Here is a 23,873-nt window from a genome sequence, read left to right as displayed (position 1 = left end):
TTGCCTGACCTTGGGCTTAAATATTGTCCAAGGAGCAAACATTGGTTCACTAAGGACTGAAAGAAGCCAGGATTTCCCCCCTCCCTCAGAGCACCTTCAATTGCTTGTTTAAAGTGAGATTAACATTTGCCCCTTGACTGAACTTCTTTCCTCCCATAAAGGACAACCACGTTGGGAGTGCACCGAGAATAGAAGGTTCTCTGTGTTCCAACTGAGCCCCAGACGCTGCATCAAGACTGTCATTGACCAAATCTGAGGCAGGCTCCTTGGAGCCCTCTCCTCCATTAGACCCTGATCTGGAGTTCTGTCCTTTACCTACTTAGGCTAGTTTTAGCAAGAATTCCTGTTGCTTCAATCTAGCAAAAGTCCCCCATCCTCATCTTGGATATCTGATCAAATGCCTCATCCTCCACCCTTGACATATTATCACCCTGGCCTGCCTTTGGCAAGAATCCTGCCAAATCTGTTTCACCAGATGAATTTCCCTTACCCTGATGTCTCCTCTTAATAATTTTCCATCCAATGACAGCTCCAATCCCTTGACTTTAAATCCCCACTAGTCCTTGTTTTACACAGAGTTGCACTCAATCTCTCAGCCCTACTGCAAAAATCCACTGCAGTTGTCCTTCTTCCTTACTGACCAAGTATCATGAAAATTTGGTTCATCAATCCTAGCTAGTATGCTGCTGCTGCTGCTAAGTCGCTTCAGTCGTGTCAGACTCTGTGCCACCCCATAGACGGCAGCCCACCAGGCTCCCCCATCCCTGGGATTCTCTAGGCAAGAATACTGGAGTGGGTTGCCATTTCCTTCTCCAATACATGAAAGTGAAAAGTGAAAGTGAAGTCACTCAGTCAGTCATGTCCCACTCTTAGTGACCACATGGACTGCAGCCTACCAGGCTCCTCCATCCACGGGATTTTCCAGGCAAGAGTACTCAATTGGGGTGCCATTGCCTTCTCCACCTAGCTAGTATAGAGATCTACAAATCAGGATCCTGAGACTATACACACCTGTTTCAGTTCACATCCAAACAGTAGGCACTTTGGAGCACCAGGGAGAAGGAACATTAGAGGCGGGGAAAAAGGATGACCTAAAGGTCCATCCCCAAGGGGCAAGGAAAACATTGAATTTAGTATGGAAACAGCATTTTTCAGGAAAGTTATGATGACTTCTGACATCTTTCACCAACCGGCTATGTGATTTTAAGTGAGTCACTAAGCAACTGTGAACATCTAATTATTTAAAAATATGGTATTTACAATAGATTGTTGGGGCTTCCCAGATGGCACTAGTGGGTAAAGAAAGAACCTATCAGCCAATGCAGGAGACATAAGAGATGCAGGTTTGATCCCCTGGAGGAAGGCATGGCAACACACTCCAGTATTGTTTCCTGGAAAACCCCATGGTCAGAGGAGCCTGGCAGGCTAGAGTCTACAGGGTCGCAAAGAATTGGACATGACTGAAGCAACTTAGCAGCAGCAGCAGCACACTCAATTGTTATTTTAAATAAAATTCATATTTTGTACTAATACTGTAAACTTTATATATAAAAAATGAATATTTGCTATCACTGTTACCCTGAGTTTCCTCTTGGGGTGTACCGAAAGATGTAACCACGCCAAAGATGGAAAGAAAGGATTTATTACTTGCCCCAAGGAAGAACACAGGGGTCTTTCACAAAGCAGCAAAATTGGAGGAATTTTAACCTAAGGATTTCTGCATATTCATGAAGGGGCTGGCCGGAGGAAAACTCAGCATAGAATTAGGGCAAAGGGCAACAGAGTCCAAGCTTTAGTTGATTTGAGTCAGGAGGGTCAGCATCATAACTCTACTCTCCACCTGGATGGGGGACTTCCTACATAATTCAAAGATATATAATTATGTATATCCCTTGAGAAGGAAGTAGGACTCTGCTTTTATCACTAAACCACTGTTTGACTGTCTTTCTTCTGTTCCTGCTTTCCTTTGTTCCCTTAAGATCATTAAATATTAAAACCCGTTCAAAGGTAAGCATAGTAGCCTGGCTTAGACCAGAAAATGGCCTAGATCAAAATGGCTTCTCGTACTTTAAGACAGCCATTTCTGATTCTCTTTCTCCAAGGACTTCTAACCTTCTAACATAACCTATCTGCTTACATTATTATGATCATTTTTGTTTACATAACCAGGAGAAAAACTGCTTTAATTGATTGTGAGCCACTTTCTAGAAATTTAGAGCACAGGAAGAGGCTCTGTGTGGCTTATATTTGACTCAAAAATTCATCCTGAGTATGCTCACTAGAAGAATAAATCAGCATTCATAAATGTGTGGTTTGCCTTTTCTGATTACTTGTTCATTTAAATGTTATAAAGATTTTTAGAATATTTTATTCTTACAAGTTTACTTGGTGAACATTTCATGATTTTTATTTTTAGCACATTTCACTTATGTCCTTAAACTGCCTTTTAAAAATCATCATTCATTCAAGATATATATGCAGCTCAGAAATCTATACAGATAATTGTCTCAGCTGCATGGTTTTCCCTGGTGGCTCAGATGGTAAAGCATCTGTCTACAATGCGGGAGACCCGGGTTCAAACCCTGGCTTGGGAAGATCCTCTAGAGAAGGAAATGGCAATCCACTCCAGTACTATTGCCTGGAAAATCCCATGGACAGAGGAGCCTGGTAGGCTACAGTCTATGGGATCGCAAAGAGTCGGTCACGACTGAGCGACTTCATGACTTCATGACAACCTCTGCCTTAAAAAAACATGGAAAGTGGCTAAACACTATGGCCAACAGCCATGTTCAGCAACAAATGCAAGGTTGGGAGACTCTCCATCTGAAGATGTCATTGTTTGGCATGCTACAAGGCATCAAAGATCATCTTACAAAGCCTATGGCTTTGACGTTAAAGAAGTTGAAGGCTAACAAACAACTTTCTCAACATCTCTTACTGACTGAAGTAATTGAAATGAATTAGCACGGTCAACTCTATGTTATGTGACTCCTAAAATCCCAAGGACCATTTTGCAAAGAAAGAATTCTCTTTCCTTACAGACTCCAATTCCTCTATGAAAGAAAGAAGGGAGGAAGGAAGGAAGGAAAAAGGAAAGCTTAGAGGAATAATATCGGATAGTGTGGAACACTTTCAGCTGCTTTCAACAAAGAATTATGGGTTAAACTGGGATTATCAATGAACAAAATGAGTAGAAGGTCATAGCCTATGCAGGTGGCCTCTGCCTTGACTAGGACAAGGGTTTATTGATCCCCCAGCTAGAAACCAACTGTCATGTAAAACCTTTAAAATCTTCTATACGTTATACCAAACTCCTAACTACCATCTGCTTCCAAACAAACAGACTATGAGTAGAAGAATCCAAGTGTACTATAATCTATTTTAAAGTGTGAATCAACTCTCTAGATATTTAAATTGCCAATGATTGAATCATTCATCTGGATATCATAGCTCATTTTGTTTGTATCATACTAGAGATAAAGATAATATTCAGTTTTCCATGTAAAATCTTTTCCTTGAATATCTAGAATTTGCCAGATTTTCCTCATCCTTTTTCTTTTTCCTGGCTTCCCTATGATCAAAAGGGAAAGCAAAGAGAGAGAGAAAGAAAGGAAAAAGGAGAGAGAGAAAGAAAAAGAGAGAAAAAAGGAAGGAAGGAAGAAAAAATAGAAAGGAAGAAGGAAGGGAGAGAGGGAGAAACTGAAAGAGAGAGAGAGACAGAAAGGAGGGAGTGAGGGAAGAGGAAAGAGAAATTCCAATTATTAATGTAAAACTCTACCTTTCTAAGGAGAAAGTGAAATATTTGTGTATGAATCAGTTAACAGATGCACCAGGCAATGAAGCAAAAGACTAGGGAAAAGGTTTCTCATTAGTATAAAAAATGTTGAGAAGTAGCTAGCATTTGTTAAAGTTTTGCCACATTATCTCATTTAATTCTTGCTACAGGTAATAATTTCTTTTATTATTTCAAATTCAAAGATGAAGAAGTATAAGTTAGGACGAGATAGACCACATAACCAACTATGAAATAATTGGATTGCATCCCAATCTATTCCTTGACATATTCTTTTATCACCAGTCTATGATGATGCCTTTAAGCAGTAGTCTATTAAGGAATTATTCTATGAATAGCATTATAGCAATCTGAGTTCAGATAGGAGCAAAAACAAGGAAACAGCATATTTGCAGTGATACGAGTTGCCAGGGCAAGGGAAAGCAATGTATTCAAGATTGGGATTAAGAAAAGAAAATATGTATTTTGTGTTGGCATACTTTTAGTTGAAGTAGTCCATGACTTGCCTTAAAGAGGAAAAAATGGCTACCTTCAGGATAACCGAATAAACTAAGAAAGTCTCAGTAGTTCATATCAGATCATCTAATCACCATGCAGTTACCTATATAGGCAGAAAAGTTCTGTGATATTTTTGCAGATAAGCAGAAAGTAAAAGTGAAGTTGCTCAGTCCTGTCTGACTCTTTGCGACTCCAGACTATAGTCTATCAGGCTTCTCCATCCATGGGATTTTCCAGGCAAGAGTGCTGGAGTGGATTGCCGTTTCCTTCTCCAGGGGATCTTCCCAACCCAGGAATTGAACCCTGTCTCCCGCATTGCAGGCAGATGCTTTACCGTCTGTGCCACAAGCAAAAAAGTACTTAAACATGAACTTAACTTCAAACAAAGTTAAAAGAAAATACAGAATTTACAGGAAGCTTTGTAACTTTTATTCACATCCAATTAGGTTGAGAAAAGTAAGAACGAAACCTCTACATTCCCCACGTAGACCCAGTTATTAAGGATTTTCCTTGCTAGATAAATTGTTAGAGAATAAAGTCTGAAAAACATTCTCAAAGAAAAGCTGGACTGATTCCTACTCAAGGAATAGGAATGCCATTTCTATGGTTAGTACTAAGAAACAATGAAGAAATTTGTTTATCAAAACTTATTAAGTAGGTCAAATTGTCACTTAGTTAAGTAAGAGGATAGTATTCAATGCCTCTGGTGGAAATAAGCGGTCATACATTTTGCCTCATAAAGGTAACACAGGGTACCAAAATGAGCCTGGAACTAGAAATCACTGAGACATATGTTTTCATGCTGTTATTCAGTTCAGTTCAGTCGCTCAGCCGTGTCTGACTCTTCATGACCCCATGAACCACAGCTACCAGGCCTCCCTGTCCATCACCAACTCCCAAAGTTCACCCAAACTCATGTCCATTGACTTGGTGATGCCATCCAACCATCTCATCCTCTGTCATCCCCTTCTCCTCCTGCCCTCAATCTTTTCCCAGCATCAGGGTATTTTCAAATGAGTCACTCTTCACATCAGGTGGCCAAAATATTGGAGTTTCAGCATCAACATCGCTCCTTCCAATGAAAATCCAGGACTGATCTCCTTTAGGATGGACTGGTTGGATTTCCTTGAGTCCAAGGGACTCTCAAGAGTCTTCTCCAACACCACAGTTCAAGAGCATCAATTCTTCAGTGCTCAGCTTTCTTTATAGTCCAACTCTCACATCCATACATGACCACTGGGAAAACAACAGCCTTGACTAGATGGACCTTTGTTGACAAAATAATGTCTCTGCTTTTTAATATGCTGTATATGCTGGTCATAACTTTCCTACCAAGGAGTAAGCATGTTTTAATTTCATGGCTGCAGTCACCATCTGCAGTGGTTTTGGAGCCCAAAAAAATAAAGTCAGCCACTGTTTCCAGTTTCCCCATCTATTTGCCTTGAAGTGATGGGACCATATGCCATGACCTTAGTTTTCTGAATGTTGAGTTTAAGTCAACTTTTTGACCTCGTCTTTTACTTTCATCAAGAGGCTCTTTAGTTCTTCTTCACTTTCTGCCATCTGCATATCTGAGGTTATTGATATTTCTCCCAGCAATCTTGCTACCAGCTTGTGCTTCTTCCAGCCCAGCGTTTCTCATGATGTACTCTGCATATAAGTTAAATAAGCAGGGTGACAATATACAGCCTTGACATATTCCTTTTCCTATTTGGAACCAGTCTGTCATTCCACGTCCAGTGCTAACTGTTGCTTCCTGACCTGCACATAGGTTTCTCAAGAGGCAGGTCAGGTGGTCTGGTATTCCCATCTCTTTCAGAATGTTCCAAAGATTATTGTGATCCACACAGTCAAAGGCTTTGGCATAGTCAATAAAGCAGAAATAGATGTTTTTCTGGAACTCTCTTGCTTTTTTGATGATCCAGCAGATGTTGGCAATTTGATGTCTTGTTCCTCTGCCTTTTCTAAAACAAGCTTGAACATCTGGAACACAGTTCATGCATTGCTGAAGCCTGGCTTGGAGAATTTTGAGCATTACTTTATTAGCATGTGAGAAGAGTGCAATTGTGTGGTAGTTTGAGCATTCTTTGGTGTTGCCTTTCTTTGGGATTGGAATGAAAACTGAACTTTTCCAGTCCTGTGGCCACTGCTAAATTGTCCAAATTTGCTGGCATATTGAGTGCAGCACTTTCACAGCATTTTCTTTCAGGATTTGAAATAGTTCAACTGGAATTTCATCACCTCCACTAGCTTTATTAGTAATGATGCTTCCGAAGACCCAGTTGACTTCACATTCCAGGATGTCTGTCTCTAAGTGAGTGATCATAGCATCGTGATTATCTGGGTCATGAAGATCTTTTTTGTACAGTTCTTCTGTGTATTCTTGATATCTTCTTAATATCTTCTGCTTTGGTCAGGTCTATACCATTTCTGTCCTTTATCGAGCCCATCTTTGCATGAAAGTTTCCTTTGGTATCTCTAATTTTCTTGACGAGATCTCTAGTCTTTCCCATTCTGTTGTTTTCCTCTTTTTCTTTACACTGATCACTGAGAAAGGCATTCTTATCTCTTCTTGTTATTCTCTGGAACTCTGCATTCAGATGCTTATTTCTTTCCTTTTCTCCTTTGCTTTTTGCTTCACTTCTATTCACAGCTACTTGTAAGTCCTCCTCAGACAGCCATTTTGTGTTTTTGCATTTCTTTTTCTTGGGGATGGTCTTGATCCCTGTCTCTTGTACAGTGTCATGAACCTCCATCCGTAGTTCATCAGGCACTCACTCTATCAGATCTAGTTCCCTTAAATCTATTTTTCACTTCCACTGTATAATCATAAGGGATTTGATTTAGTTCATACCTGAATGGTCTAGTGGTTTTCCCTACTTTCTTCAATTTAAGTCTGAATTTAGCAATAAGGAGTTCATGATCTAAGCCACAGTCAGCTTCCGGTCTTGTTTTTGCTGACTGTATAAAGCTTCTCCATTTTGGCTGCAAAGAATATAATCAATCTGATTTTGGTGTTGACCGTCTGGTGATGTCCATATGTAGAGTCTTCTCTTGTGTTGTTGGAAGAGGGTGTTTGCTATGACCAATGCATTCTCTTGGCAAAACTCTATTAGTCTTTGCCCTGCTTCATTCTGTACTCCAAGGCCAAATTTGCCTGTTACTCCAGGTGTTTCTTGACTTCCTACTTTTGCATTCCAGTCCCCTACAATGAAAAGGACATCTTTTTTAGGTGTTAGTTCTAAAAGGTCTCATAGGTCTTCATAGAACCATTCAACTTCAGCTTCTTCAGCGTCACTGGTTGGGGCAGAGACTTGGATTACTGTGATATTGAATGGTTTGCCTTGGAAACGAACAGAGATCATTCCGTCATTTCAGAGATTGCATCCGAGTACTGCATTTCAGACTCTTTTGTTGACTATGACTGCTACTCCATTTCTTCTAAGGGATTCTTGCCCACAGTAGTAGATATAATGGTCATCTGAGTTAAATTCACCCATTCCAGTCCATTTTAGTTCACTTATTCCTAGAATGTTGACGTTCACTCTTGCCATCTCCTGTTTGACTGCCAGGAGCCACCACCGGAGTTCCCACCCATGACAAAGGTTATGCAGAGAAGACCTGACAGGCAAAGGTGGATCAGGATTCGAGGGGCTCCCTAGACCTGCTTGAGCATCTACCCCAAAACCAGAATCTGTCTGTCTACTATTTTGTGCCTTTCACCAACTCTCCTGACATTAACAGGGGGCTATCCCTGACCACCTCTCTCTGGAGAAAATCAACTTAGGACTCTAGCTAATAAGTCTCCTGGACATGAGAGGAATATTTAAAATCAAACCCCCTCTGTTAGCATTCTAGGTTGCTTGGCAGGTTTATACAGACTTTCGCAGCTACGCATGTGATTATTCACAGCCTCCCAACTGTGAGAGGCACGGGAAGCCTAAAACATAGAGCCTTTCAATGAGTTAAAAGTTATTAGAATAGTGCTGGTGTAGGATTTCATTGTTGAGCCAATGCTTGCTGCTAGGTTCCCATATCTCTTATCCACTGTGCACCTGGGAGTGCATTAGTTAACATAGTTGGAATGTAAGAAAAGCAAGTGTAGCCTTGAAATTAACCACATCAGACCTTTGAGCTAATTGGTTCTTTCTTGTAACTCACTGCACCTTTGCTCCATGAGAAATGTAACTGTTTGATACTTTCTGAGGATGACATAGATTAGAAATATAAAGAAAAAACACTATGAGGGAAAGTAAGCTTCCTGGTTGAGCAGCCTTTATCAAAAGAGGGTCGTAAAATGTCCACAGGCCTCCAAGGCCAGAAGATAATGTACACAACATTGTTTACGGGAAAGGTATGCAGAAAAAATCCTGGTTTCAATAAGGGCAAAACTGCTGGAGTGTTTGGGCTGATTCTGCATGACCTTGCGTCCTTCATTTCCCTCTGTGTACAAGTCAAGGTATAAAAGTCCCTTTTGAAAATAAAGTTACAGGCCTCGCTCACCAAACTTGGTCACCCCGTATCTTTCCTTCTTTCTCTCTCTTGCTCTCTATTTCAGGCTGATCCCTGGGAGCATAGAGGCTCTCTGCGTTCACTTATCTGCCTGGGCCTCTAAGACCTGAACGGGAAGGCGCTCTGTGTCTTCAGTCCCTCGGGGGACTGGAAGGGCACCTGCAGCCTCCGTGAACAGAGCAAGTCCCTTGTCTTGGGGCTTTATTGGCTTTCTGTGTAAACCAAGAAATATCAGCCTCTTTCTCTCCTCTATTTTCTTATCTGCAACATTCTTTCTTTATCTCTCTCTCTAAATCATTCTCTTCGCCGACACCGTCACACTTCGGATACCCTGGATCCAACCGGGGTAAGACCCCAGCATTTGACCACTTCCAATTTGCCTTGACTCATGGACCTGACATTCCTGGTTCCTACGCAATATTGCTCTTTACAGCATCGGGCCTTCCTTCTATCACCAGTCCCATCCACAACTGGGTATTGTTTTTGCTTTGGCTCCATCCCTTTATTCTTTCTGGAGTTACTTTTCCACTGATCTCCAGTAGCATATTGGGCACCTACTGACCCAGGGAGCTCCTCTTTCAGTGTCCTATCTTTTTGCCTTTTCATACTGTTCATGGGGTTCTCTAGGCAAGAATATTGAAGTGGTTTGCCATTCTTTTCTCCAGTGGACCACATTCTGTCAGAATATCTCTACCATGACCCTCCCATCTTGGGTGGCCCCTCATGGAATGGCTTATTTTCATTGAGTTAGACAAGGCTGTGGTCCATGTGATCAGATTGGCTGGTTTTCTGTGATTGTGGTTCCAGTCTGTCTGCCCTCTGATGCACTCTCTTAGTACCTACTTTGGCTTCTCTTCCCTTGGACGTGGGGTATCACTTCACAGAAGCTTCTTGGGGAGCTGACCAAGGCTCTCTTACCTTGGACTTGGGGTATCTCCTCACAGCTGCTGCTCCTGACCTTGGATGTGGGGTATCTCCTCTTGGCCACTCTTGCTTCGCACAGCCACCACTCCTGAACTGCGTCCACCCAACACTGACTTCACTTTCCTGCTTGGGTGCGGGAGACCCCAGATCACAGTGTATGAAGGGATGAGAAGGCTTCATGTCCTGATCTCCACGGTGCTCACATGCACGTATTCATTCAGGAAAAATTTATCCTTGATGATGATTGTGTTTTTCTGTCTGAGGGCCAGTGGATTGGTTTTTATTTGAAGAGTCCCAGTGGTGTTTTCTTTTGCTGGTTTTCCAAAATGAAAGGTGCGGCTTAAGGCTAGGTGAACACACTTCCAGATCTTAAGTCTCTCCTGCTCCACCATGAGGACCCAAAGTCCCAAACTGTCCCCACAGTTTTTGCAATTTGTTAAATAAACAAATGACTGAACTCCTCTGAGCCTCAATTTCCTTTCCATAGAATGGGAGAAGTCAATATCCCACACACACCCAAACCTCAGAGAACTCTGCTATCCCCTGATTGCTAACATAAAATAGCAATTTACCGTTTCTCTACCCACCACAGTTTCTTTCTAAAACATTTACATATTTCTAATCTTGATGTTTCTGGGACTCGAATGTTTCTCACAGTCTTCGTGTATTTTTAGTGTGTTGACATTTTTTTTGTTTCTTAAGAGATGTTATTAAATTCCTGGTTTGTCTTACAAAGAATGAGATCTCCAGATTGAGGGAACAGAATTCAAAGTCACTAAGATGAACAGATATACTATAATTAGTGGGCCTTAGTGAGCAAAGTCAATTCATGCAAAAGTGCTATTAGTCAATGCCAGAATATCTTCAATCGTCTCTTAGAGTAAAGGGTTATTTAACTCACAAAGATTTTTTTCCATTAAATAACATATTTGTCCCCATTACTGATAAAGTAAACTTGCATTGTCTCCATTTTACAAAGGAATCAACAGATTTAGAAAGGTTCATTAAATGTGTCCTTATATTATATTTGTTACAATTACCCCTTGCTCTCATTCTTCTTCTATAGATAAGGGCTTAGAAGTCAGAAGACCACAATACCCTATCATCTAGCAAATTCACCCCTAGAAAAACTCAAGCGCGTATGTATGAGATTATATGTATTGTTCACAGTAGCTCCAAAATATGTAACACTCTTAATGTTTATAAACAGCAAATGCATAAATTATTAAATATTCATACAATGGAATATTATACAGTGATGAAAGTAATCAAGGTATAACCACTTGCAAAGCATGAATGAAGCTCAGAAAGCACCATGTATAGTTTAGAATTCCATACAATGGAATTTAAAATATAGAAAAAAACAACCTATAATTTACAGTGATACACATATGATTAGTAACATGAAGAAAAACAAAATGATTATCATAAAGCTCAGGATAATGATCATTTCTAGGGGAGAATGATGAGGCTATAATTGGTGAGAAGTACACCATGCTCTTCTGGGAACTGGAAGTGCTCTAACTATTTACATGTGGATATGTGAGGCTGACTCTATGAAAATTCATTAAATTATGGTTCACACAGAGTAGAAAAAAAATATGGGGCAAATAAGGGCTCAGAAACTTCATTACCCATGAACTACAAGAAGATTTGCTTAACAATGTAATCTGGCAACTTTTTTTTTTATATTTCCCCATAAAAAGAAAGTCACCAGCTGTAAAAGATTCTGTTAGTCCTCTTGCCCTTTTTTTCTGTATACAATTTAGATGCCAGAGCATTCTGCACCCATGCAGAAATACTTTGAATTGTTATTGCACCAGGGGAGCAGAAGTACTCGTCTCCTCCCACCATGTCCACAGCTGCATGATTCCTCTTCAGGTCAGTTCAGCTCAGTGTCCAACTTGTTGCAACCACATAGACTGCAGCATGCCAGGCTTGCCTGTCCATCAACTCCCAGACTTTACCCAAACTCATGTCCATTGAGTCGGTGATGCCATCCAACCATCTCATCCTCTGTCGTCCCCTTCTCCTCCTGCCCTCAATCTTTCCCAGTATCAGGGCCTTTTCCAATGAGTTAGTTCTTCACATCAGATGGCCAGAGTATTGGAGCTTCAGCTTCAGCATCAGTTCTTCCAATGAATATTCAGGACTGATTTCCTTTAGGTTTTTGACTCACTTGATCTCCTTGTAGTCCAAGAGACTCTCAAGAATCTTCTCCAACACCACAGTTCAAAAGCATCAATTCTTCAATGCTCAGCTTTCTTTATGGTCCAACTCACATCCATATATATATACATATATATATATACTATATCAAACTAGGATCCAGCAGCCCTTTCCAGATATAACCATCTGTGTGTCTTAGATGAACCAATTTCAAAAATGCCTATACTCATAACCCTCACTTATTTATATGCCACCAAATTATAGGACAAACCAGTTATCTGCCTGCTATGACACTAGAATAATTCTTGCTATGGTAACCATGTCACTGAGTCCGATTGGTATTTTTCAGTTTTCATTCTATCTCACCTCCTAATAGCTTTCAATCCTATTTGACTACTTTTTCCTTGAAGCATTGTCTTCCTTTACTTCTTTTTATACTAGTGACACATCTATAACCTGCTTTTCTCCTAACTCCCCAACAGCTTCTCAGTCTTATTACCATGCACCTCTTTTTCATCTTGACATTTGATTTTTGAAAATGGAGTTCTTCAGGGTTGAAGGTCAAGGCCACATTCCCTCTGACTCAATGATCTCCCAGGCTTATGCAATGCTAGTCCATGACACTGATTACCAAAATATGCAAAATTCTCAAACTCCAACCAAAACTCTATTACTAAGTTCTGGGATAACCTGCTATCTCCGCTTACAGGTTTCAAGTTCGTATCTAACTAAACATATTCAAACTGAAATTATGATCTTCATTTTTTCCTATATCCTTCGCCTAATGGGATGGCAGAGTGTAGGCCAGATACTCTGAAACATTTTGATACTTTCACCCAATTTATCATCAAGTTCTATTAATATTATATCTTCAACTAGAACAAGCTGCCATTGTTTCTTCTTGAAACCACTGAAATAGATTTCTAACTAGCTGATTTTGCAATGTGCAGGTATATGTCTCAGTATATTTTCCATTTTCTGCATTCTCCAAGATCCTTTAGAACAGAATTTATTATAATCATCTTCTCTCCCACCTCAATTTAAAAACCTTCAATGAAATTCTGTTGCCTAACAATCCTTTGCATGATCTATTACCTGCTATTATTTCAAACCTTATCTTGTACCTGCAGCCCTGAAATTTCTCAATTTTTTACTTTCTTTGCATACTTTTGCCTTGAATAATCAAACCTCTACCACTCTTTCTCACTCTTTTCACCTGTGTAGGGATATGTATTTATATACATCTATTTAAATATAGAAGAGACAAACACTTTCTTTTCTTTTTCAAAAACCACTATTCAAACATGGAGAAAACTACAAAAATAAGATGTGATGTCAGTTGTGCCCACCACTCATGTATAATAAAGGGACTGTTGTCAAAATCACTTACTGTTACTTCTAAGAAAATAAACTATTATAAATACAATGTTCCCATGGAATTTCTTTCCAATTCCATTCCTCTCTTTCTCAAGAGGCATCCAGAGTCTGGAAATTTGTGGCTTTCCTTTCCAGCTGAGTCCACAAACCCATATGTATTTATTATTCACTTAGTTTTCTCCCTCTTTCTCTCTTTTTGAGTAAAATGGCAATATATTGCATTTTTTTTTTGCATTTTCCATGGCTATGTAGAAGTATTATTATTATAATTCTTCAAGAAAATTTCATTCAATATTAAACTTTGATATATATAAGTATCAGTATATGCAAAAATAATGTATTCATTAACACTGGAAGTATTCATCTTTCCTCCATTGATGAATATTTCTTTTTTGCTTGCCATTCTTTTTGCTCTTATAGAAAAAGGACACAGTAAAGTTCTTCTATGTCCTTATATGTATGTATGTAAAAGTTTCTGAATACATACTGGTAATTGATGGATATTAGAGTATACACAACTTCAGCATTATTAAATAATGGCAATTGCTTTCCAATATTGGTAAATTGCTTTCCAATATGGCTGTAGACATATTTAAATCAGCAACATTTTAAAAATTGATTTAATTGAAGTTTAATTGAGCTACAATGTTGTGTTAGCTTCTGGTATATAGCATTGTGCTTTAGATAAAATATATATATATATATATATATATATATATTAGAGTTGCAGAGTTGAACACAATGGAAGTGACTTAGCAACCACACACATATTCTTATGCATATTCTTTTCCATTATGCTTTATTACAAGATATTGAATATAGTTCACTATTCTATAGAGTAGGACCTAGTTTATTTTCTATATAGAATAGTTGCCTCTGCTAACTCGACTCCCAGTCCACCCCTCCTCCACTCCATGTCCCCACCTGGAATCTCCGAGTCTCTTCACCATGTCTGTGAGTCTGTTCTCCATGTCTGTGAGTCTGTTTCACAGGTAAGTTCATTTGTGTCACAGTTTAGATTCCACGTGTAAGTGATGTATGGCATTTGTCTTTCCAGCTTACTTCACTTGGTGTGATAATCTCTAGGTCCATCCATTTGCTACAAAAGGCATTAATTCATTCTTTTGTATGACTGAGTATCATTCCATAGTGTATACATATATCTCCTTTATTCATTCCTCTGTCAATGGACACTAAGTTTGCTTCCGTTTTCTGGCTATTATAAATAATGCTAAAGCGATATTTAACTTTCCATCTCATATTCATGATATCGATGATTTATGAAATAGTTTCTCACATTTCAGATTAGATTTACCTGATTACTACAGATTCGAGGGAGCCTGGTGGGCCACCGTCTATGGGGTTGCACAGAGTTGGACACAACTGAAGTGACTTAGCAGAAACAGCAGCAGAGATTAAGCATATTTTCATATGTACCAATCATTTGAATTTCTTCTTCCTAAATTGATTCTAGGTGCTGTTTGCCCATTTTATTTTTATTTTGGCTAGTTTTTCTTATTGATCTGTAAGTTCTAAAAGGATTCTTTTAATTAATCCTCACCTACTTTTATATGTGGTGCTACCATTTCCCAAGCTGTAGCCTATTTTAAAAATTAGCTCATATATATAGCGTATTTATTGGAGAAGGAAATGGCAACCCACTCCAGTATTCTTGCCTGGAGAATCCTAGGGACAAAGGAGCCTGGTGAGCTGCCATCTATGGGGTAGCACAGAGTTGGACACGACTGAATCGACTTAGCAAGCAGCAGCATAGTGTAGTTATATAAATAGAAACTTTTAAAATATAATGAAAAATTTATCAATATTTTACATTTTAATTTGCGTGATTGTTTCACGTTCAGAAAACCCTATTCTACTATGACACTTCCTTATACTTTTCTCTAAGCATTTTAAAGTATTACTTTGTTTTGTATTTAGAGCACTTGACCATGTGGAATTTGTCCTGTGTGCAAGAGGATGAGGTAGGGATCTAATCTCACAGCTTTCCAAGTCAAGTTATCAGATGCTGAAAGCAACTTATTAAAACAGACCAGAGATTGACAAACTGTGGCCCATGGACCAGCTGCCTATTTCTGTAAATAAAGCTGTACTGAACATAACCCCTCCACATCTTTTTATACATTAGCTTTGCACTACACAGCAGAGGTGAGTAGTTGTGACAGCTAATATGCAAAATAGTTAATATCTGGCCCTTTAAGAAAATTTCCAAGGCCCAGACTAGTTAATCATTTCTTTTATTTTTTATAAAACTATGACTTGTGAAAAAACACATTTAAATGTTTATTTGCATGTGAGAAGATGCAACATCTTTAAGATACTGAGTCTTTTATCCAGGAAGTGAGGTATTTCTTTCTGAATAAAGGCCTTCCTTTACGTACTTTGCAAAATTTTGAAGTTTTCTCTGTAATAACTTTGTACATCTTGGCAAAATGCTTCTCAGATATATTACCATTCTTTTTATATCTCTTACTTCTTGTATTTCCTTTTTCCATTTCTATACTGCATTATGGATAATATTCTCAGGTCTTTGTTCAGTTCATTAAATCACTCTTTAAATGTGCCTAATCTGCTATTTACCTTAACATTCATTGAGGTGCTTTTTATACCAAGGGCTATACTTTATTTCTAGAAGTTTTATTTGATTCCTTTTAAAATATGGCTGTTCTTTAAGTTTCCATTTTTTCAAATCCTTACTTTATCCATTTAATCCTTTCAACATAGTTACTTTATTGTTCCTTTCAAAATGTTCCAATCACTCACATTATGGGTATTCTTAATTTTTATCTTCTTTCTATTCCTGATCCCCTCATGGGTATCTAATGTGTCCCTTACTTTGACAAAGTTTCTACGGAATGATTTTTAAATTCCTCCTGCCAATTGCTGTGTGTGTGTGTGCACATTTTTTTTTTGCAGTTGTTGTTTGCATTATTGTTTAGAATAATCTCACAGTAATTTCACCATCTTGAATATACATGTTGGTATATCAATTAAGCCTCCAAGACAATGCCTCTCACAAAAGTCACCTGGATTCCCAGGACAGGATCAAGCTTCTTTATCACTTTGCCTATTGTTGATTCCACCTTCCTTCAAGGTTTGGTGCCCCCTGCAATGGTCCAGGGGCACATCATTTCCAGATTTGTAGATATTAAGTTTTCAGACCCAATGTTCTTCTAACATGTCCCCAGTTCCTTGCTGCATCACTCCACAAGCAGGTTCTTTAAGATTCTGTGCTAGCTCTGCTATGAGGGGATTCCCCGTCTTTCTTTCAATGTCCATCATATTTATTCTACTGCTCTTCTTGTTGTTGTCTCTAGCTCAATATAGTTCATGTACTTGCAAGAAAAAGCCCATTTTAATTCTGGCATTATGCTATACACAACAGTGTCAGTTAAATGGGTCTTATTCTTCAGACTTCAGCTTTCTCAAGTTCTCCTATCCCAACTTCACAACCTAGCATGTTTGCCACCTAGCAAAAATAATCTTTCCTATTAAAGCTGGATTATTATCTTAGACTCATCTTTTGCTCTTCAACATGACATTATTTCAGAATTTTCCTTGGCTTTCACCACCACTAGAGTTTGGTTGGTTAGAACTACTTTTCCATTGCAATCATCTGCTTAACCTTGGATCTCAAACCTCACTACTAGAGGTATTAATTCAGTAAGTTTGTCCAACAGTGAAATTTATTGAATAACAAGGACTGAAGTAGTTTTTGCCAAGCTGTTCTAAAGGGAAATAAAATATACTTGCAAAAAATGTTGATACTTTCTTACTCTATACTAAAAACACATAGGAAAACACATAAATTATTATTTGCCAAAATAAAGATATGGTTTAAATGGTTTCTATTTCCATCACTCACTAGAAAAACTAAGCATTAATTTCACATATCTCTTATACCTCAACAAGTTAGCCTATAAAAAGATATCTTGCTAACTAAATAACAGGAAACAACAGTTAAAAATAAAAATCAACATGTAATAGAAGTTTTATGTGTTATTTTCTCAGTCACATCCAACTGTTTGCCACCCCACGGGCTGTAGCCTACCAGGATCCTCTGTTCATGGAATTCTCCAGGTAAGAACACTGGAGTGGGCTGCCATTCTTTTCTCCAGGGGATCTTCCTGACCCAGGGGTTGAACCCAGGTCTCCTGCACTGCAGGTGGACTTTTTTTTTCTTACCATCTGAACCACCAGGGAACTCCAGAAGTTTTATAGCACAAGTATAGGGTGAAATTTTTAATAGAATTACTCAGTAAGTGATATATGAAGTGGATATAAGAAATACAGAAATAAGTTGAATAACAGGTTTATAAGATATATATTTTCTATTTGTGGGCCTTTTATCAAAAAAAAAAAAAAGATGTTCAGATTCTTAAGAAAAGTAAAAAAAGAAAAAAGAAAAAAAAAGAAAAATTTAAATACAAATATATATTACACTGTTAGTTATACACAAGGTTCATTAAATTGCACAAAGAATCAAGCAAGTAGTGAATTCCTCAGCAGTCCATTGGTAAGGATTTGGTGCTTTCACTGCTGGGTCTGAGTTCTGATCACTATTCAGGGAACTAAGATTCCACAAGCCAAAAAAAAGAAAAAAAAGAAAGGCAAAAAACTATGTCAATGCAATATACAATAACATGGAATTAACTGTAGAAGAATAGCCAATAATAACCACCTTGGAAATTAAATAAATATAGTATATGTGCTAAATAACTTGGGTTCTAGAGGAAGTAACACCAAAGTAAGGGATTTTTTACTGATTAGAACTGAGAGCATTATGTACATGTCATCTATAGCATTCAGAGAAAAAACTATATTCTTCATTTCATTTACTAGAACATATCAGTATTTTTAGTACAGAGCAACACTACTACGCTATACTGAGTGGTAGTATTCAGAATTAGTGCAGAGTACTAAAACATAATGAAACATTCAAAACAAAATTTAAAAAAAAGAAAATACTAAATAATAATAATAAAACTAAACCAAAAGCTAGTTCTTAGAAAAAAGCAGTTTAAAGATAAAATCTGAACTGCATGACCAAAAATAACACACAGCAATAGAAACATGAAAGCTAATATAACCATACACAAGTTCAGTGCAGGCGCTCAGTCATGTCCGAATCCTTAAACCACGTGGACTGAAGCACACCAGGCTTCCCAGTCCGTCACCAACTCCTGGAGCTTGCTCGAACTCATGTCCATTGAGTCGGTGATGCCATCCAACCATCTCATCCTCTGTTGTCCCTGTCTCCTCCTGTTTTCAACCTTTCCTAGCATCTGGGTCTTTTCCAATGAGTCAGTTCTTCTATCAGGTGGCCAAAGTATTGGAGCTTCAGCTTCAGAATCAGTACTTCCAATGAATATTGAAGACTGCTTTCCTTTAGGATTGACTGGCTTGGTCCCCTTGCAGTCCAAGGGACTCTCAAGAGTCTTTTCCAACATCACAGTTCAAAAACATCAATTCCTCAGTGTTCAGCTTTCTTTATACTCCAACTCTCACATTCATTCATGACTACTGGAAAAACCATAGCTTTGACTAGATGGATCTTGGTTGGCAAAGTAATGTCTTTGCTTTACTTTCTTAATATGCTATCGATGTTGGTCAAAGCTTTTCTTCCAAGGAGCAAACATCTTTTAATTTCATGGCTGCAGTCACCATCTGCAGTGATTTCGGAGCCCCCCAAAATAAAGTCTCTCACTGTTTCCTTTGTGCTTCCAACTATACACAGAAGTCTTTAAAAGGTAAATACTCTAGCCAAAAAGTTTGAAAATCAATTGATATATACATGCATGAAAGTGAAGTGAAAGTGAAGTCGCTCAGTCGTGTCCGACTCTTCATGATCCCATGGGCTGCAGCCTAGCAGGCTCGTCCATCCATGGGAGTTTCCAGGCAAGAGTACTGGAGTGGGTTGTCATTGCCTTCTCCATATACATGCATAAAATATGTAATATGTATGTATGTGTTTATGTATATAATAAGTTGATATATAAAATACATATATGCATGAATATATAAATCAACTGGTATATCAATATGATATAATAAATACATACATTCAAGATAATCAAACAAAAATATCAATCTGAGCCCCCAGGGATGCCCCAAACAATAGCTAGTGGCTAGCTAACCTTACTCTGAGAAGCATCTGGTAAGGAGTTTGAGAGTGAGTTATGCTACACAAGGTGAGATACAGTAGAAAGAATTTCCTTTACAAATACAACAGATAGATGGGTGAAAACCTTTCCGGCTAATTTTGACTAGCAATATTGCATGAGTTGGTAATCTCTACTATTCACCCATTGTGTTAGAGAGTAACTGTTACCTTGGAAGAACAAAGACTTGAAAAGTGTAAAAATGCATTTTCTTTCTGCCTTGGGATCAGAGCACTAATAGCTACCTGTTGTTTAATAACTTATTATTGTCCCTTATTCTAATCAGAAATGTTGAATCCTTCTAGCAGAGCTAAGAGGGGATTAATAACCAAAAGGTGGAACACAATAAAAATGTGCTAAAAAGACATGATAAAAACCTGAGGAACGGATAAAACTGTTCTAGGGTGGATGGAGGAGGTATGCTTGGGAAGATTTATGAAGATAAAATATTCCGAAATTACAATGATGGCAATTGCCAAGTACATGTACCTGCCCCCTAAATACAAATCCTTAACTGCCTAGGGAACTAGATGTTAAAGAATTTAAAAATACATATTTTTTAATTTAGATGGACATTTTAGGTGTGCAATGGGAAGCCTCAAGGCAAGAACCATAATGGAAAATAGAAGAAAACTACTTTATTCTGCAAAACCGATGGCAATAACTGGATTTCCAAAGTCATCTTAAGAAGGAAAGTACTAGACAAATGAGGAGCATATTAAAATTATGTGATGATGTTATTAAAAGAGGGTGTGAATAATACAAAAGTCTTGGGGCCGGGAAGAAAGCAGCAGAACATGGGCAATTTTTATTGACTGAAGTGACTGAGACATTTCTAAAGGCATGAATTTCAGTCTGTGATGAAACTTAAAAACATTTTTAAAAATTCTTTGACACTTTCCAACCAAAGATGTAGTCAACAAAAGGTATAGTCTAATGTCTAATTATCCTCCTGTTGAATATGGGTTAGTCTAAAATACTTGTTTCTAATGACAGAAGTGAGTGCATGACATAAAGGGAGTGACGGACGGGGTGACAGGAAGATTCTTGCCCAAAACTCTCTTGAGGTACTTGCTTTTCAAACTCATCTACCGTGTTATAAAGAAGCCCAAAGCACAAAAAGAGGCTGTAGGTAGGTTTCTGGCCAGTAGTTCCAGCTAATTTCTAAGATGAAAGCCAGCATCACCCAAAAGATATGTAAGTGAATGCCTTTAGCAGATTCTAGTCCCTAACCTCTGATGTGGACCAAATTAGGCAGGGTGAAGCAGAACTAAGATATCTCTACCAAACCGTATCCAAGTTTCAACTTAGTGAATAAAAGATGAATGTTATTCTTTTAAGCAACTACTTTTATGGGTGGCTTGTTACATAACAAGATGATTATAGTAATATCCTTTGTATATTAAGAGTTCATACAAATCAAAATTTCAGTGACAAACTGGAAAAAAAAATCCTGAAAGTTAAAAAGTAATTCATAGACACATATGAACAATACATGTACTAAAAATGCCCCATAATGCTTATTACTAGGTGAATTAAAATGATACAATAAAAACATTTATCCCTTATAAATATGACAACTTCTTACAACAAAAAGGATCTTAAATACATTAATCAAAAATGATGGCAAAATAAATTATTATACACCAGATGTGCCTATTACATGAAATATGCATGAAAAATTGTTAAATCTAAGATCACAATGCTAAGTAAAAGAAGTCTCATTCTTTGGTTAATAAACCATACGTCTGTGAGCACATAGGGAGTTGGTTGAAAATGCAGGATTATGATATGAAATTCAATTTTTATTCTATATACTTTATAATTTTCACAGAACTCATATATTGATTTAATAACTCATAAAGAAGCCAATTATTCATTAAAATCCCTGACTGTGAAGAAATGTGGATGCTTTGGAATTGGTGCAAAGAGTTGAGTTTTCCAAAGAAGATGTATGTCTCTGTTGTGCTGTTACAAATAGAATGCATTCCCCAACCAGGTGAGATTGCTTTCACAAATTATGCAATCAATTAAGAAAAAAAAAATTCACAGAATGGAAAAAATATTTTCAAATTATATATCTAATGAGGAACTTGAATGTATCCAAAAGGTATAAAGAGTTCCTACAACTTAATAATAAATAAAAAGGCAACTCAAGTATTTACAAAAGATTTCTTCTGTAGACATTTCTCTAAAGAAAATGCACAAACAACCATGCACATGAAATAACACTGGATGCTATTACTCATTCAGTTTAGTTCAGTTCAGTTCAGTTCAGTCGCTCACAGCATGCCAGGCTTCCCTGTCCATCACCAAATCCCGGAGTCCACCCAAACCCACGTCCATTATATCAGTGATGCCATCCAGCCATCTCATCCTCTGTCATCCCCTCCTCCTCTGGCCCTCAATCTTTCCCAGCATCAGGGTCTTTTCAAATGAGTCAGTTCTTCACATCACGTGACCAAAGTATTGGAGTTTCAGCTTGAGCATCAGTCCTTCCAATGAACATCCAGGAATGATCTCTTTTAGGATGGACTGGTTAGATCTCCTTGCAGTCCAAAGGACTCTCAAGAGTCTTCTCCAACACCACAGTTCAAAAGCTTCAGTTCTTCAGCACTCAGCTTTCTTTATAGTCCAACTCTCACATCCGTACATGACTACTGGAAAAACCATAGCCTCGACTAGATGGACCTTTGTTGGCAAAGTAATGTCTCTGCTTTTGAATATGCTATCTAGGTTGGTCAGTCATAACTTTCCTTCCAAGCAGCAAGCGTCTTTTAATTTCATGGCTGCAATCACCATCTGCAGTGATTTTGGAGCCCAGAAAAATAAAGTCTGACGCTGTTTCCACTGTTTCCCCATCTATTTCCCATGAAGTGATGGGACCAAATGCCATGATCTTCGTTTTCTGAATGTTGAGCTTTAAGCCAACTTTTTCACTCTCCTCTGTCACTTTCATCCAGAGGCTCTTTAGTTCTTCTTCACTTTCTGCCATAAGCGTGGTGTCATCTGCATATCTGAGCGTATTGATATTTCTCCCAGCAATCTTGATTCCAGCTTGTGCTTCCTCCAGCCCAGCATTTCTCATGATGTACTCTGCATATAAGTTAAATAAACAGGGTGACAATATACAGCCTTGACATACTCCTTTTCCTATCTGGAACCAGTCTGTTGTTACTTCCTGACCTGCATACAGATTTCTCAAGAGGCAGGTCAGGTGGTCTGATATTCCCATCTCTTTCAGAATTTTCCACAGTTTATTGTGATCCACACAGTCAAAGGCTTTGGCATAGTCAATAAAGCAGAAATACATGTTTTTCTGAAACTTTCTTGCTTTTTTAATGATCCAGCGGATGTTGGCAATTTGATCTCTGGTTCCTCTGCCTTTTCTAAAACGAGCTTGAACATCTGGAAGTTCACGGCTCACATATTGCTGAAGCCTGGCTTGGAGAATTTTGAGCATTACTTTACTAGCGTGTGAGATGAGTGCAATTGTGCAGTAATTTGAGAGTTCGTTGGCATTACCTTGTTTGGGATTGGAATGAAAACTGATTGGGAAATACAGAACAGAACCACCATGAGATACCAGTTCATCCCCATTAGGATAACTATTGTCAACAGGATAGACAGTTACTGGAATCCTCACTCATTGTTGTGGAATTTAAAATGGAGCAGTCACTTTGGAAAATAATTTGATAGTTCCACAATTGTTAACTATAGAATTATGATATCAACAGCAATTCCCCTTCTAGGCAAAAAATGAAAACACAGAACCTAATTTGCATATGTTTGTAGTATTAGTCATAATAGCTAAAATTTTGAAACAGCTCAAACATCTGCTATCTGATAAACAGAGGGACAAAATGTGATCTATCCATACAATGGAATATTAATCAATCATAAAGAAGGAACAAAGTATTAGTATACACACACACACAAATATATATGTTACAACATGAGCAAAACTTATCATACAATGAAGTAAGTCAGAGAACAACAAAGATCATGATATAGCTATTATGCACAATCTTTAAAAAATGATACAAATGAACTTACTTATGAAACAGAAACAGGCTTACAGACTTAGAAAACAAACTTATGGTTACCAAAGGGGAAAGTTAAGAGTGGGAACAATAAATTGGGAGTTTAGAATTGACATATACACACTACTATATTTAAAATAGATAGAATAAAAAAAAACACAGATCATTTCAATATTCTTAAACTGGGCATCAGTTTATGAGCATTTTATAAATAAACTATTACTAACTCTATAAAAAAAAATCAACAACGACTTATTGTGTAGCACAGGGAACACTGTTCAGTATACTGTAACAACCTAAATGGGAAAAGAATTTGTAAAAGAGTAGAAACATGTCTATGTATAATTGAATCAATTTACTATACACTTGAAACTAACA

Source organism: Capricornis sumatraensis, chromosome 10 (genome assembly GCF_032405125.1).
Source record: "Capricornis sumatraensis isolate serow.1 chromosome 10, serow.2, whole genome shotgun sequence".
Lineage (NCBI taxonomy): Eukaryota > Metazoa > Chordata > Mammalia > Artiodactyla > Bovidae > Capricornis > Capricornis sumatraensis.
Note: the sequence above shows the minus strand (reverse complement) of the source record.